This window comes from Spermophilus citellus (assembly GCF_964194105.1).
Source record: "Spermophilus citellus genome assembly, chromosome: 1".
Classification (NCBI taxonomy): domain Eukaryota; kingdom Metazoa; phylum Chordata; class Mammalia; order Rodentia; family Sciuridae; genus Spermophilus; species Spermophilus citellus.
This window is the reverse complement of record NC_138182.1, coordinates 101,450,581-101,469,248: the sequence shown is the minus strand read 5'-3', so window position 1 is coordinate 101,469,248 and position 18,668 is coordinate 101,450,581.

Genomic DNA, 18,668 nt, shown 5'->3' with positions numbered 1-18,668 from the left:
ACTCATCATTACCTGAAAGTATCATCAAGTTTGGGTGAAAAAATAGATGCTGAGATTTCTGGAGACTCGTAATTTTTGGAAGCTTGGCAACCCCTTTCAATGAAAGTGTTTCTCCCCAGTCACTGCTTAGGGCTACATCAAGAGGAGACAGAACATAGAGATAGAACGTGAAACTGCTTTACTGTGTCAAGTTTCAAGAAGCTAGCACAAACCGTGTTTGATTTAGAGTTCCAAATACATCTGTCAGTATAGGAGAAAACAGAGTGAAACGCCAAAATTCAAACTGTTACTGGAAACGAACGCTTCAACATAGAAGAACGAAATTTTGGGAACCAAGTGAGCTTAGTGTACTGATCATTACCTGAAAGTATCATCCAGTTTGGGTGAAAAAATAGTTGCTGAGATTTCTGGAGACTCGCAATTTTGGGAAGCTTGGCAACCCCTTTCAATGAAAGTGTTTCTCCTCAGTCACTGCTGAGTGCTACATCAAGAGGAAACAGAACATTAGGATAGAACTTGAAACTGCTTTACTGTGTCAAGTTTGAAGAAGGTAGCACAAACCGTGTTTGATTTAGAGTTCCAAATACATCTATCAATATAGGAGAAAACAGAGTGAAACGCCAAAATTCAAACTGTTACTGGAAACGAACGCTTCAACATAGAAGAACGAAATTTGGGGAACCAAGTGGGCTTAGTGTACCTATTATTACCTGAAAGTATCATCCAGTTTGGGTGAAATCATAGTTTCTGAGATTTCTGGAGACTCGTAATTTCTGGAAGCTTGGCAACCCCTGTCAATGAAAGTATTTCTCCCCAGTCACTGCTTAGGGCTACATCCAGAGGAAACAGAACATAGAGATAGAACGTGAAACTGCTTTACTGTGTCAAGTTTCAAGAAGCTAGCACAAACCGTGTTTAATTTAGAGTTCCAAATACATCTGTCAGTATAGGAGAAAACAGAGTGAAACGCCAAAATTCAAACAGTTACTGGAAGCGAACGCTTCAACATAAAAGAACGAAATTTGGGGAACCAAGTGAGCTTAGTGTACTGATCATTACCTGAAAGTATCATCCAGTTTGGGTTAAAAAATAGTTGCTGAGATTTCTGGAGACTCGTAATTTCTGGAAGCTTGGCAACCCCTTTCAATGAAAGTGTTTCTCCTCAGTCACTGCTGAGTGCTACATCAAGAGGAAACAGAACATAGAGATAGAACGTGAAACTGCTTTACTGTGTCAAGTTTCAAGAAGCTAGCACAAACCGTGTTTGTTTTAGAGTTCCAAATACATCTATCAATATAGGAGAAAACAGAGTGAAACGCCAAAATTCAAACTGTTACTGGAAACGAACGCTTCAACATAGAAGAACGAAATTTGGGGAACCCAGTGGGCTTAGCGTACTCATCATTACCTGAAAGTATCATCAATTTGGGTGAAAAAATAGATGCTGAGATTTCTGGAGACTCGTAATTTTTGGAAGCTTGGCAACCCCTTTCAATGGAAGTGTTTTTCCCCAGTCACTGCTTAGGGCTACATCAAGAGGAGACAGAACATAGAGATAGAACGTGAAACTGCTTTACTGTGTCAAGTTTCAAGAAGCTAGCACAAACCGTGTTTGGGTTAGAGTTCCAAATACATCTATCAATATAGGAGAAAACAGAGTGAAACGCCAAAATTCAAACTGTTACTGGAAACGAACGCTTCAACATAGAAGAACGAAATTTGGGGAACCAAGTGGGCTTAGTGTACTGATCATTACCTGAAAGTATCATCCAGTTTGGGTGAAATCATAGTTGCTGAGATTTCTGGAGACTCGTAATTTCTGGAAGCTTGGCAACCTCTGTCAATGAAAGTATTTTTCCCCAGTCACTGCTTAGGGCTACATCCAGAGGAAACAGAACATAGAGATAGAACGTGAAACTGCTTTACTGTGTCAAGTTTCAAGAAGCTAGCACAAACCGTGTTTGATTTAGAGTTCCAAATACATCTGTCAGTATAGGAGAAAACAGAGTGAAACGCCAAAATTCAAACAGTTACTGGAAGCGAACGCTTCAACATAAAAGAACGAAATTTGGGGAACCAAGTGAGCTTAGTGTACTGATCATTACCTGAAAGTATCATCCAGTTTGGGTGAAAAAATAGTTGCTGAGATTTCTGGAGACTCGCAATTTTGGGAAGCTTGGCAACCCCTTTCAATGAAAGTGTTTCTCCTCAGTCACTGCTGAGTGCTACATCAAGAGTAAACAGAACATAGAGATAGAACGTGAAACTGCTTTACTGTGTCAAGTTTCAAGAAGCTAGCACAAACCGTGTTTGGTTTAGAGTTCCAAATACATCTATCAATATAGGAGAAAACAGAGTGAAACGCCAAAATTCAAACTGTTACTGGAAACGAACGCTTCAACATAGAAGAACGAAATTTGGGGAACACAGTGGGCTTAGCGTACTCATCATTACCTGAAAGTATCATCAAGTTTGGGTGAAAAAATAGATGCTGAGATTTCTGGAGACTCGTAATTTTTGGAAGCTTGGCAACCCCTTTCAATGAAAGTGTTTCTCCCCAGTCACTGCTTAGGGCTACATCAAGAGGAGACAGAACATAGAGATAGAACGTGAAACTGCATTACTGTGTCAAGTTTCAAGAAGCTAGCACAAACCGTGTTTGGTTTAGAGTTCCAAATACATCTAACAATATAGGAGAAAACAGAGTGAAACGCCAAAATTCAAACTGTTACTGGAAACGAACGCTTCAACATAGAAGAACGAAATTTGGGGAACCAAGTGGGCTTAGTGTACTGATCATTACCTGAAAGTATCATCCAGTTTGGGTTAAAAAATAGTTGCTGAGATTTCTGGAGACTCGCAATTTTGGGAAGCTTGGCAACCCCTTTCAATGAAAGTGTTTCTCCTCAGTCACTGCTGAGTGCTACATCGAAGAGGAAACAGAACATAGAGATAGTACGTGAAACTGCTTTACTGTGTCAAGTTTCAAGAAGCTAGCACAAACCGTGTTTGGTTTAGAGTTCCAAATACATCTATCAATATAGGAGAAAACAGAGTGAAACACCAAAATTCAAACTGTTACTGGAAACGAACGCATCAACATAGAAGAACGAAATTTGGCAAACCAAATGGGCTTAGTGTACTGATCATTACCTGAAAGTATCATCCAGTATGGGTGAAATCATAGTTGCTGAGATTTCTGGAGACTCGTAATTTCTGGAAGCTTGGCAACCTCTGTCAATGAAAGTATTTTTCCCCAGTCACTGCTTAGGGCTACATCCAGAGGAAACAGAACATAGAGATAGAACGTGAAACTGCTTTACTGTGTCAAGTTTCAAGAAGCTAGCACAAACCGTGTTTGATTTAGAGTTCCAAATACATCTGTCAGTATAGGAGAAAACAGAGTGAAACGCCAAAATTCAAACAGTTACTGGAAGCGAACGCTTCAACATAAAAGAACGAAATTTGGGGAACCAAGTGAGCTTAGTGTACTGATCATTACCTGAAAGTATCATCCAGTTTGGGTGAAAAAATAGTTGCTGAGATTTCTGGAGACTCGTAATTTCTGGAAGCTTGGCAACACCTTTCAATGAAAGTGTTTCTCCTCAGTCACTGCTGAGTGCTATATCAAGAGGAAACAGAACATAGAGATAGAACGTGAAACTCCTTTACTGTGTCAAGTTTCAAGAAGCTAGCACAAACCGTGTTTGGTTTAGAGTTCCAAATACATCTATCAATATAGGAGAAAACAGAGTGAAACGCCAAAATTCAAACTGTTACTGGAAACGAACGCTTTAACATAGAAGAACGAAATTTGGGGAACCAAATGGGCTTAGTGTACTGATCATTACCTGAAAGTATCATCCAGTTTGGGTTAAAAAATAGTTGCTGAGATTTCTGGAGACTCGCAATTTTGGGAAGCTTGGCAACCCCTTTCAATGAAAGTGTTTCTCCTCAGTCACTGCTGAGTGCTACATCAAGAGGAAACAGAACATAGATATAGAACGTGAAACTGCTTTACTGTGTCAAGTTTCAAGAAGCTAGCACAAACCGTGTTTGGTTTAGAGTTCCAAATACATCTATCAATATAGGAGAAAACAGAGTGAAACGCCAAAATTCAAACTGTTACTGGAAACGAACGCTTCAACATAGAAGAACGAAATTTGGGGAACACAGTGGGCTTAGCGTACTCATCATTACCTGAAAGTATCATCAAGTTTGGGTGAAAAAATAGATGCTGAGATTTCTGGAGACTCGTAATTTTTGGAAGCTTGGCAACCCCTTTCAATGAAAGTGTTTCTCCCCAGTCACTGCTTAGGGCTACATCAAGAGGAGACAGAACATAGAGATAGAACGTGAAACTGCTTTACTGTGTCAAGTTTCAAGAAGCTAGCACAAACCGTGTTTGATTTAGAGTTCCAAATACATCTGTCAGTATAGGAGAAAACAGTGAAACGCCAAAATTCAAACAGTTACTGGAAGCGAACGCTTCAACATAAAAGAACGAAATTTGGGGAACCAAGTGAGCTTAGTGTACTGATCATTACCTGAAAGTATCATCCAGTTTGGGTGAAAAAATAGTTGCTGAGATTTCTGGAGACTCGCAATTTTGGGAAGCTTGGCAACCCCTTTCAATGAAAGTGTTTCTCCTCAGTCACTGCTGAGTGCTACATCAAGAGGAAACAGAACATTAGGATAGAACTTGAAACTGCTTTACTGTGTCAAGTTTGAAGAAGGTAGCACAAACCGTGTTTGATTTAGAGTTCCAAATACATCTATCACTATAGGAGAAAACAGAGTGAAACGCCAAAATTCAAACTGTTACTGGAAACGAACGCTTCAACATAGAAGAACGAAATTTGGGGAACCAAGTGGGCTTAGTGTACCTATTATTACCTGAAAGTATCATCCAGTTTGGGTGAAATCATAGTTTCTGAGATTTCTGGAGACTCGTAATTTCTGGAAGCTTGGCAACCCCTTTCAATGAAAGTGTTTCTCCTCAGTCACTGCTGAGTGCTACATCAAGAGGAAACAGAACATAGAGATAGAACGTGAAACTGCTTTACTGTGTCAAGTTTCAAGAAGCTAGCACAAACCGTGTTTGTTTTAGAGTTCCAAATACATCTATCAATATAGGAGAAAACAGAGTGAAACGCCAAAATTCAAACTGTTACTGGAAACGAACGCTTCAACATAGAAGAACGAAATTTGGGGAACCCAGTGGGCTTAGCGTACTCATCATTACCTGAAAGTATCATCAATTTGGGTGAAAAAATAGATGCTGAGATTTCTGGAGACTCGTAATTTTTGGAAGCTTGGCAACCCCTTTCAATGGAAGTGTTTTTCCCCAGTCACTGCTTAGGGCTACATCAAGAGGAGACAGAACATAGAGATAGAACGTGAAACTGCTTTACTGTGTCAAGTTTCAAGAAGCTAGCACAAACCGTGTTTGGGTTAGAGTTCCAAATACATCTATCAATATAGGAGAAAACAGAGTGAAACGCCAAAATTCAAACTGTTACTGGAAACGAACGCTTCAACATAGAAGAACGAAATTTGGGGAACCAAGTGGGCTTAGTGTACTGATCATTACCTGAAAGTATCATCCAGTTTGGGTGAAATCATAGTTGCTGAGATTTCTGGAGACTCGTAATTTCTGGAAGCTTGGCAACCTCTGTCAATGAAAGTATTTTTCCCCAGTCACTGCTTAGGGCTACATCCAGAGGAAACAGAACATAGAGATAGAACGTGAAACTGCTTTACTGTGTCAAGTTTCAAGAAGCTAGCACAAACCGTGTTTGATTTAGAGTTCCAAATACATCTGTCAGTATAGGAGAAAACAGAGTGAAACGCCAAAATTCAAACAGTTACTGGAAGCGAACGCTTCAACATAAAAGAACGAAATTTGGGGAACACAGTGGGCTTAGCGTACTCATCATTACCTGAAAGTATCATCAAGTTTGGGTGAAAAAATAGATGCTGAGATTTCTGGAGACTCGTAATTTTTGGAAGCTTGGCAACCCCTTTCAATGAAAGTGTTTCTCCCCAGTCACTGCTTAGGGCTACATCAAGAGGAGACAGAACATAGAGATAGAACGTGAAACTGCTTTACTGTGTCAAGTTTCAAGAAGCTAGCACAAACCGTGTTTGATTTAGAGTTCCAAATACATCTGTCAGTATAGGAGAAAACAGAGTGAAACGCCAAAATTCAAACAGTTACTGGAAGCGAACGCTTCAACATAAAAGAACGAAATTTGGGGAACCAAGTGAGCTTAGTGTACTGATCATTACCTGAAAGTATCATCCAGTTTGGGTGAAAAAATAGTTGCTGAGATTTCTGGAGACTCGCAATTTTGGGAAGCTTGGCAACCCCTTTCAATGAAAGTGTTTCTCCTCAGTCACTGCTGAGTGCTACATCAAGAGTAAACAGAACATAGAGATAGAACGTGAAACTGCTTTACTGTGTCAAGTTTCAAGAAGCTAGCACAAACCGTGTTTGGTTTAGAGTTCCAAATACATCTATCAATATAGGAGAAAACAGAGTGAAACGCCAAAATTCAAACTGTTACTGGAAACGAACGCTTCAACATAGAAGAACGAAATTTGGGGAACACAGTGGGCTTAGCGTACTCATCATTACCTGAAAGTATCATCAAGTTTGGGTGAAAAAATAGATGCTGAGATTTCTGGAGACTCGTAATTTTTGGAAGCTTGGCAACCCCTTTCAATGAAAGTGTTTCTCCCCAGTCACTGCTTAGGGCTACATCAAGAGGAGACAGAACATAGAGATAGAACGTGAAACTGCATTACTGTGTCAAGTTTCAAGAAGCTAGCACAAACCGTGTTTGGTTTAGAGTTCCAAATACATCTAACAATATAGGAGAAAACAGAGTGAAACGCCAAAATTCAAACTGTTACTGGAAGCGAACGCTTCAACATAGAAGAACGAAATTTGGGGAACCAAGTGGGCTTAGTGTACTGATCATTACCTGAAAGTATCATCCAGTTTGGGTTAAAAAATAGTTGCTGAGATTTCTGGAGACTCGCAATTTTGGGAAGCTTGGCAACCCCTTTCAATGAAAGTGTTTCTCCTCAGTCACTGCTGAGTGCTACATCGAAGAGGAAACAGAACATAGAGATAGAACGTGAAACTGCTTTACTGTGTCAAGTTTCAAGAAGCTAGCACAAACCGTGTTTGGTTTAGAGTTCCAAATACATCTATCAATATAGGAGAAAACAGAGTGAAACACCAAAATTCAAACTGTTACTGGAAACGAACGCATCAACATAGAAGAACGAAATTTGGCGAACCAAATGGGCTTAGTGTACTGATCATTACCTGAAAGTATCATCCAGTATGGGTGAAATCATAGTTGCTGAGATTTCTGGAGACTCGTAATTTCTGGAAGCTTGGCAACCCCTTTCAATGAAAGTATTTCTCCCCAGTCACTGCTTAGGGCTACATCCAGAGGAAACAGAACATAGAGATAGAACGTGAAACTGCTTTAGTGTGTCAAGTTTCAAGAAGCTAGCACAAACCGTGTTTGATTTAGAGTTCCAAATACATCTGTCAGTATAGGAGAAAACAGAGTGAAACGCCAAAATTCAAACAGTTACTGGAAGCGAACGCTTCAACATAAAAGAACGAAATTTGGGGAACCAAGTGAGCTTAGTGTACTGATCATTACCTGAAAGTATCATCCAGTTTGGGTGAAAAAATAGTTGCTGAGATTTCTGGAGACTCGCAATTTTGGGAAGCTTGGCAACCCCTTTCAATGAAAGTGTTTCTCCTCAGTCACTGCTGAGTGCTACATCAAGAGGAAACAGAACATTAGGATAGAACTTGAAACTGCTTTACTGTGTCAAGTTTGAAGAAGGTAGCACAAACCGTGTTTGATTTAGAGTTCCAAATACATCTATCAATATAGGAGAAAACAGAGTGAAACGCCAAAATTCAAACTGTTACTGGAAACGAACGCTTCAACATAGAAGAACGAAATTTGGGGAACCAAGTGGGCTTAGTGTACCTATTATTACCTGAAAGTATCATCCAGTTTGGGTGAAATCAAAGTTTCTGAGATTTCTGGAGACTCGTAATTTCTGGAAGCTTGGCAACCCCTGTCAATGAAAGTATTTCTCCCCAGTCACTGCTTAGGGCTACATCCAGAGGAAACAGAACATAGAGATAGAACGTGAAACTGCTTTACTGTGTCAAGTTTCAAGAAGCTAGCACAAACCGTGTTTGATTTAGAGTTCCAAATACATCTGTCAGTATAGGAGAAAACAGAGTGAAACGCCAAAATTCAAACAGTTACTGGAAGCGAACGCTTCAACATAAAAGAACGAAATTTGGGGAACCAAGTGAGCTTAGTGTACTGATCATTACCTGAAAGTATCATCCAGTTTGGGTTAAAAAATAGTTGCTGAGATTTCTGGAGACTCGTAATTTCTGGAAGCTTGGCAACCCCTTTCAATGAAAGTGTTTCTCCTCAGTCACTGCTGAGTGCTACATCAAGAGGAAACAGAACATAGAGATAGAACGTGAAACTGCTTTACTGTGTCAAGTTTCAAGAAGCTAGCACAAACCGTGTTTGGTTTAGAGTTCCAAATACATCTATCAATATAGGAGAAAACAGAGTGAAACGCCAAAATTCAAACTGTTACTGGAAACGAACGCTTCAACATAGAAGAACGAAATTTGGGGAACCCAGTGGGCTTAGCGTACTCATCATTACCTGAAAGTATCATCAATTTGGGTGAAAAAATAGATGCTGAGATTTCTGGAGACTCGTAATTTTTGGAAGCTTGGCAACCCCTTTCAATGGAAGTGTTTTTCCCCAGTCACTGCTTAGGGCTACATCAAGAGGAGACAGAACATAGAGATAGAACGTGAAACTGCTTTACTGTGTCAAGTTTCAAGAAGCTAGCACAAACCGTGTTTGGGTTAGAGTTCCAAATACATCTATCAATATAGGAGAAAACAGAGTGAAACGCCAAAATTCAAACTGTTACTGGAAACGAACGCTTCAACATAGAAGAACGAAATTTGGGGAACCAAGTGGGCTTAGTGTACTGATCATTACCTGAAAGTATCATCCAGTTTGGGTGAAATCATAGTTGCTGAGATTTCTGGAGACTCGTAATTTCTGGAAGCTTGGCAACCTCTGTCAATGAAAGTATTTTTCCCCAGTCACTGCTTAGGGCTACATCCAGAGGAAACAGAACATAGAGATAGAACGTGAAACTGCTTTACTGTGTCAAGTTTCAAGAAGCTAGCACAAACCGTGTTTGATTTAGAGTTCCAAATACATCTGTCAGTATAGGAGAAAACAGAGTGAAACGCCAAAATTCAAACAGTTACTGGAAGCGATCGCTTCAACATAAAAGAACGAAATTTGGGGAACCAAGTGAGCTTAGTGTACTGATCATTACCTGAAAGTATCATCCAGTTTGGGTGAAAAAATAGTTGCTGAGATTTCTGGAGACTCGCAATTTTGGGAAGCTTGGCAACCCCTTTCAATGAAAGTGTTTCTCCTCAGTCACTGCTGAGTGCTACATCAAGAGTAAACAGAACATAGAGATAGAACGTGAAACTGCTTTACTGTGTCAAGTTTCAAGAAGCTAGCACAAACCGTGTTTGGTTTAGAGTTCCAAATACATCTATCAATATAGGAGAAAATAGAGTGAAACGCCAAAATTCAAACTGTTACTGGAAACGAACGCTTCAACATAGAAGAACGAAATTTGGGGAACACAGTGGGCTTAGCGTACTCATCATTACCTGAAAGTATCATCAAGTTTGGGTGAAAAAATAGATGCTGAGATTTCTGGAGACTCGTAATTTTTGGAAGCTTGGCAACCCCTTTCAATGAAAGTGTTTCTCCTCAGTCACTGCTTAGGGCTACATCAAGAGGAGACAGAACATAGAGATAGAACGTGAAACTGCTTTACTGTGTCAAGTTTCAAGAAGCTAGCACAAACCGTGTTTGGGTTAGAGTTCCAAATACATCTATCAATATAGGAGAAAACAGAGTGAAACGCCAAAATTCAAACTGTTACTGGAAACGAACGCTTCAACATAGAAGAACGAAATTTGGGGAACCAAGTGGGCTTAGTGTACTGATCATTACCTGAAAGTATCATCCAGTTTGGGTGAAATCATAGTTGCTGAGATTTCTGGAGACTCGTAATTTCTGGAAGCTTGGCAACCTCTGTCAATGAAAGTATTTTTCCCCAGTCACTGCTTAGGGCTACATCCAGAGGAAACAGAACATAGAGATAGAACGTGAAACTGCTTTACTGTGTCAAGTTTCAAGAAGCTAGCACAAACCGTGTTTGATTTAGAGTTCCAAATACATCTGTCAGTATAGGAGAAAACAGAGTGAAACGCCAAAATTCAAACAGTTACTGGAAGCGAACGCTTCAACATAAAAGAACGAAATTTGGGGAACCAAGTGAGCTTAGTGTACTGATCATTACCTGAAAGTATCATCCAGTTTGGGTGAAAAAATAGTTGCTGAGATTTCTGGAGACTCGCAATTTTGGGAAGCTTGGCAACCCCTTTCAATGAAAGTATTTCTCCCCAGTCACTGCTTAGTGCTACATCAAGAGGAAACAGAACATAGAGATAGAACGTGAAACTGCTTTAGTGTGTCAAGTTTCAAGAAGCTAGCACAAACCGTGTTTGATTTAGAGTTCCAAATACATCTGTCAGTATAGGAGAAAACAGAGTGAAACGCCAAAATTCAAACAGTTACTGGAAGCGAACGCTTCAACATAAAAGAACGAAATTTGGGGAACCAAGTGAGCTTAGTGTACTGATCATTACCTGAAAGTATCATCCAGTTTGGGTGAAAAAATAGTTGCTGAGATTTCTGGAGACTCGCAATTTTGGGAAGCTTGGCAACCCCTTTCAATGAAAGTGTTTCTCCTCAGTCACTGCTGAGTGCTACATCAAGAGGAAACAGAACATAGAGATAGAACGTGAAACTGCTTTACTGTGTCAAGTTTCAAGAAGCTAGCACAAACCGTGTTTGGTTTAGAGTTCCAAATACATCTATCAATATAGGAGAAAACAGAGTGAAACGCCAAAATTCAAACTGTTACTGGAAACGAACGCTTCAACATAGAAGAACGAAATTTGGGGAACCCAGTGGGCTTAGCGTACTCATCATTACCTGAAAGTATCATCAAGTTTGGGTGAAAAAATAGATGCTGAGATTTCTGGAGACTCGTAATTTTTGGAAGCTTGGCAACCCCTTTCAATGAAAGTGTTTCTCCCCAGTCACTGCTTAGGGCTACATCAAGAGGAGACAGAACATAGAGATAGAACGTGAAACTGCTTTACTGTGTCAAGTTTCAAGAAGCTAGCACAAACCGTGTTTGGGTTAGAGTTCCAAATACATCTATCAATATAGGAGAAAACAGAGTGAAACGCCAAAATTCAAACTGTTACTGGAAACGAACGCTTCAACATAGAAGAACGAAAATTGGGGAACCAAGTGGGCTTAGTGTACTGATCATTACCTGAAAGTATCATCCAGTTTGGGTGAAATCATAGTTGCTGAGATTTCTGGAGACTCGTAATTTCTGGAAGCTTGGCAACCTCTGTCAATGAAAGTATTTTTCCCCAGTCACTGCTTAGGGCTACATCCAGAGGAAACAGAACATAGAGATAGAACGTGAAACTGCTTTACTGTGTCAAGTTTCAAGAAGCTAGCACAAACCGTGTTTGATTTAGAGTTCCAAATACATCTGTCAGTATAGGAGAAAACAGAGTGAAACGCCAAAATTCAAACAGTTACTGGAAGCGAACGCTTCAACATAAAAGAACGAAATTTGGGGAACCAAGTGAGCTTAGTGTACTGATCATTACCTGAAAGTATCATCCAGTTTGGGTGAAAAAATAGTTGCTGAGATTTCTGGAGACTCGCAATTTTGGGAAGCTTGGCAACCCCTTTCAATGAAAGTGTTTCTCCTCAGTCACTGCTGAGTGCTATATCAAGAGGAAACAGAACATAGAGATAGAACGTGAAACTCCTTTACTGTGTCAAGTTTCAAGAAGCTAGCACAAACCGTGTTTGGTTTAGAGTTCCAAATACATGTATCAATATAGGAGAAAACAGAGTGAAACGCCAAAATTCAAACTGTTACTGGAAACGAACGCTTTAACATAGAAGAACGAAATTTGGGGAACCAAATGGGCTTAGTGTACTGATCATTACCTGAAAGTATCATCCAGTTTGGGTTAAAAAATAGTTGCTGAGATTTCTGGAGACTCGCAATTTTGGGAAGCTTGGCAACCCCTTTCAATGAAAGTGTTTCTCCTCAGTCACTGCTGAGTGCTACATCAAGAGGAAACAGAACATAGATATAGAACGTGAAACTGCTTTAGTGTGTCAAGTTTCAAGAAGCTAGCACAAACCGTGTTTGGTTTAGAGTTCCAAATACATCTATCAATATAGGAGAAAACAGAGTGAAACGCCAAAATTCAAACTGTTACTGGAAACGAACGCTTCAACATAGAAGAACGAATTTTGGGGAACACAGTGGGCTTAGCGTACTCATCATTACCTGAAAGTATCATCCAGTTTGGGTGAAAAAATAGATGCTGAGATTTCTGGAGACTCGTAATTTTTGGAAGCTTGGCAACCCCTTTCAATGAAAGTGTTTCTCCCCAGTCACTGCTTAGGGCTACATCAAGAGGAGACAGAACATAGAGATAGAACGTGAAACTGCTTTACTGTGTCAAGTTTCAAGAAGCTAGCACAAACCGTGTTTGATTTAGAGTTCCAAATACATCTGTCAGTATAGGAGAAAACAGAGTGAAACGCCAAAATTCAAACAGTTACTGGAAGCGAACGCTTCAACATAAAAGAACGAAATTTGGGGAACCAAGTGAGCTTAGTGTACTGATCATTACCTGAAAGTATCATCCAGTTTGGGTGAAAAAATAGTTGCTGAGATTTCTGGAGACTCGCAATTTTGGGAAGCTTGGCAACCCCTCTCAATGAAAGTGTTTCTCCTCAGTCACTGCTGAGTGCTACATCAAGAGGAAACAGAACATAGAGATAGAACTTGAAACTGCTTTACTGTGTCAAGTTTGAAGAAGGTAGCACAAACCGTGTTTGATTTAGAGTTCCAAATACATGTATCAATATAGGAGAAAACAGAGTGAAACGCCAAAATTCAAACTGTTACTGGAAACGAACGCTTCAACATAGAAGAACGAAATTTGGGGAACCAAGTGGGCTTAGTGTACCTATTATTACCTGAAAGTATCATCCAGTTTGGGTGAAATCATAGTTGCTGAGATTTCTGGAGACTCGTAATTTCTGGAAGCTTGGCAACCCCTGTCAATGAAAGTATTTCTCCCCAGTCACTGCTTAGGGCTACATCCAGAGGAAACAGAACATAGAGATAGAACGTGAAACTGCTTTACTGTGTCAAGTTTCAAGAAGCTAGCACAAACCGTGTTTGATTTAGAGTTCCAAATACATCTGTCAGTATAGGAGAAAACAGAGTGAAACGCCAAAATTCAAACAGTTACTGGAAGCGAACGCTTCAACATAAAAGAACGAAATTTGGGGAACCAAGTGAGCTTAGTGTACTGATCATTACCTGAAAGTATCATCCAGTTTGGGTTAAAAAATAGTTGCTGAGGTTTCTGGAGACTCGCAATTTTGGGAAGCTTGGCAACCCCTTTCAATGAAAGTGTTTCTCCTCAGTCACTGCTGAGTGCTACATCAAGAGGAAACAGAACATAGAGATGGAACGTGAAACTGCTTTACTGTGTCAAGTTTCAAGAAGCTAGCACAAACCGTGTTTGGTTTAGAGTTCCAAATACATGTATCAATATAGGAGAAAACAGAGTGAAACGCCAAAATTCAAACTGTTACTGGAAACGAACGCTTTAACATAGAAGAACGAAATTTGGGGAACCAAGTGGGCTTAGTGTACTGATCATTACCTGAAAGTCTCATCCAGTTTGGGTTAAAAAATAGTTGCTGAGATTTCTGGAGACTCGCAATTTTGGGAAGCTTGGCAACCCCTTTCAATGAAAGTGTTTCTCCTCAGTCACTGCTGAGTGCTACATCAAGAGGAAACAGAACATAGATATAGAACGTGAAACTGCTTTACTGTGTCAAGTTTGAAGAAGCTAGCACAAACCGTGTTTGGTTTAGAGTTCCAAATACATCTATCAATATAGGAGAAAACAGAGTGAAACGCCAAAATTCAAACTGTTACTGGAAACGAACGCTTCAACATAGAAGAACGAAATTTGGGGAACACAGTGGGCTTAGCGTACTCATCATTACCTGAAAGTATCATCAAGTTTGGGTGAAAAAATAGATGCTGAGATTTCTGGAGACTCGTAATTTTTGGAAGCTTGGCAACCCCTTTCAATGAAAGTGTTTCTCCCCAGTCACTGCTTAGGGCTATATCAAGAGGAGACAGAACATAGAGATAGAACGTGAAACTGCTTTACTGTGTCAAGTTTCAAGAAGCTAGCACAAACCGTGTTTGGGTTAGAGTTCCAAATACATCTATCAATATAGGAGAAAACAGAGTAAAACGCCAAAATTCAAACTGTTACTGGAAACGAACGCTTCAACATAGAAGAACGAAATTTGGGGAACCAAGTGGGCTTAGTGTACTGATCATTACCTGAAAGTATCATCCAGTTTGGGTGAAATCATAGTTGCTGAGATTTCTGGAGACTCGTAATTTCTGGAAGCTTGGCAACCCCTTTCAATGAAAGTGTTTCTCCTCAGTCACTGCTGAGTGCTACATCAAGAGGAAAGAAAACATAGAGATAGAACTTGAAACTGCTTTACTGTGTCAAGTTTCAAGAAGCTAGCACAAACCGTGTTTGACTTAGAGTTCGAAATACATCTGTCAGTATAGGAGAAAACAGAGTGAAACGCCAAAATTCAAACAGTTACTGGAAGTGAACGCTTCAACATAAAAGAACGAAATTTGGGGAACCAAGTGAGCTTAGTGTACTGATCATTACCTGAAAGTATCATCCAGTTTGGGTGAAAAAATAGTTGCTGAGATTTCTGGAGACTCGCAGTTTTGGGGAGCTTGGCAACCCCTTTCAATGAAAGTGTTTCTCCTCAGTCACTGCTGAGTGCTACATCAAGAGGAAACAGAACATAGAGATAGAACGTGAAACTGCTTCACTGTGTCAAGTTTCAAGAAGCTAGCACAAACCGTGTTTGGGTTAGAGTTCCAAATACATCTATCAATATAGGAGAAAACAGAGTGAAACACCAAAATTCAAACTGTTACTGGAAACGAACGCTTCAACATAGAAGAACTAAATTTTGGGAACCCAGTGGGCTTTGCGTACTCATCATTACCTGAAAGTATCATCCAGTTTGGGTGAAAAAATAGATGCTGAGATTTCTGGAGACTCATAATTTTTGGAAGCTTGGCAACCCCTTTCAATGAAAGTGTTTCTCCCCAGTCACTGCTTAGGGCTACATCAAGAGGAGACAGAACATAGAGATAGAACTTGAAACTGCTTTATTGTGTCAAGTTTCAAGAAGCTAGCACAAACCGTGTTTGATTTAGAGTTCCAAATACATCTATCAATATAGGAGAAAACAGAGTAAAACGCCAAAATTCAAACTGTTACTGGAATCGAACGCTTCAACATAGAAGAACGAAATTTGGCGAACCAAGTGGGCTTAGTGTACTGATCATTACCTGAAAGTATCATCCAGGTTGGGTGAAATCATAGTTGCTGAGATTTCTGGAGACTCGTAATTTCTGGAAGCTTGGCAACCCCTGTCAATGAAAGTATATCTCCCCAGTCACTGCTTAGGGCTACATCCAGAGGAAACAGAACATAGAGATAGAACGTGAAACTGCTTTACTGTGTCAAGTTTCAAGAAGCTAGCACAAACCGTGTTTGATTTAGAGTTCCAAATACATCTATCAATATAGGAGAAAACAGAGTAAACGCCAAAATTCAAACTGTTACTGGAAACGAACGATTCAACATAGAAGAACGAAATTTGGGGAACCAAGTGGGCTTAGTGTACTGATCATTACCTGAAAGTATCATCCAGTTTGGGTTAAAAAATAGTTGCTGAGATTTCTGGAGACTCGCAATTTTGGGAAGCTTGGCAACCCCTTTCAATGAAAGTGTTTCTCCTCAGTCACTGCTGAGTGCTACATCGAAGAGGAAACAGAACATAAAGATAGAACGTGAAACTGCTTTACTGTGTCAAGTTTCAAGAAGCTAGCACAAACCGTGTTTGGTTTAGAGTTCCAAATACATCTATCAATATAGGAGAAAACAGAGTGAAACGCCAAAATTCAAACTGTTACTGGAAACGAACGCTTCAACATAGAAGAACGAAATTTGGGGAACACAGTGGGCTTAGCGTACTCATCATTACCTGAAAGTATCATCAAGTTTGGGTGAAAAAATAGATGCTGAGATTTCTGGAGACTCGTAATTTTTGGAAGCTTGGCAACCCCTTTCAATGAAAGTGTTTCTCCTCAGTCACTGCTTAGGGCTACATCAAGAGGAGACAGAACATAGAGATAGAACGTGAAACTGCTTTACTGTGTCAAGTTTCAAGAAGCTAGCACAAACCGTGTTTGGGTTAGAGTTCCAAATACATCTATCAATATAGGAGAAAACAGAGTGAAACGCCAAAATTCAAACTGTTACTGGAAACGAACGCTTCAACATAGAAGAACGAAATTTGGGGAACCAAGTGGGCTTAGTGTACTGATCATTACCTGAAAGTATCATCCAGTTTGGGTGAAATCATAGTTGCTGAGATTTCTGGAGACTCGTAATTTCTGGAAGCTTGGCAACCTCTGTCAATGAAAGTATTTTTCCCCAGTCACTGCTTAGGGCTACATCAAGAGGAAACAGAACATAGTGATAGAACGTGAAACTGCTTTAGTGTGTCAAGTTTCAAGAAGCTAGCACAAACCGTGTTTGATTTAGAGTTCCAAATACATCTGTCAGTATAGGAGAAAACAGAGTGAAACGCCAAAATTCAAACTGTTACTGGAAACGAACGCTTCAACATAGAAGAACGAAATTTGGCGAACCAAGTGGGCTTAGTGTACTGATCATTACCTGAAAGTATCATCATGTAGGGTGAAATCATAGTTGCTGAGATTTCTGGAGACTCGTAATTTCTGGAAGCTTGGCAACCCCTTTCAATGAAAGTGTTTCTCCTCAGTCACTGCTGAGTGCTACATCAAGAGGAAAGAAAACATAGAGATAGAACTTGAAACTGCTTTACTGTGTCAAGTTTCAAGAAGCTAGCACAAACCGTGTTTGATTTAGAGTTCCAAATACATCTGTCAGTATAGGAGAAAACAGAGTGAAACGCCAAAATTCAAACAGTTACTGGAAGCGAACGCTTCAACATAAAAGAACGAAATTTGGGGAACCAAGTGAGCTTAGTGTACTAATCATTACCTGAAAGTATCATCCAGTTTGGGTTAAAAAATAGTTGCTGAGATTTCTGGAGACTCGCAATTTTGGGAAGCTTGGCAACCCCTTTCAATGAAAGTGTTTCTCCTCAGTCACTGCTGAGTGCTACATCAAGAGGAAACAGAACATAGAGACAGAACGTGAAACTCCTTTACTGTGTCAAGTTTCAAGAAGCTAGCACAAACCGTGTTTGGTTTAGAGTTACAAATACATGTATCAATATAGGAGAAAACAGAGTGAAACGCCAAAATTCAAACTGTTACTGGAAACGAACGCTTTAACATAGAAGAACGAAATTTGGGGAACCAAATGGGCTTAGTGTACTGATCATTACCTGAAAGTATCATCCAGTTTGGGTTAAAAAATAGTTGCTGAGATTTCTGGAGACTCGCAATTTTGGGAAGCTTGGAAACCCCTTTCAATGAAAGTGTTTCTCCTCAGTCACTGCTGAGTGCTACATCAAGAGGAAACAGAACATAGATATAGAACGTGAAACTGCTTTACTGTGTCAAGTTTCAAGAAGCTAGCACAAACCGTGTTTGGTTTAGAGTTCCAAATACATCTATCAATATAGGAGAAAACAGAGTGAAACGCCAAAATTCAAACTGTTACTGGAAACGAACGCTTCAACATAGAAGAACGAAATTTGGGGAACCCAGTGGGCTTAGCGTACTCATCATTACCTGAAAGTATCATCAAGTTTGGGTTAAAAAATAGATGCTGAGATTTCTGGAGACTCGTAATTTTTGGAAGCTTGGCAACCCCTTTCAATGAAAGTGTTTCTCCCCAGTCACTGCTTAGGGCTACATCAAGAGGAGACAGAACATAGAGATAGAACGTGAAACTGCATTACTGTGTCAAGTTTCAAGAAGCTAGCACAAACCGTGTTTGGTTTAGAGTTCCAAATACATCTATCAATATAGGAGAAAACAGAGTGAAACGCCAAAATTCAAACTGTTACTGGAAACGAACGCTTCAACATAGAAGAACGAAATTTGGGGAACCAAGTGGGCTTAGTGTACCTATTATTACCTGAAAGTATCATCCAGTTTGGGTGAAATCATATTTTCTGAGATTTTTGGAGACTCGTAATTTCTGGAAGCTTGGCAACCCCTGTCAATGAAAGTATTTCTCCCCAGTCACTGCTTAGGGCTACATCCAGAGGAAACTGAACATAGAGATAGAACGTGAAACT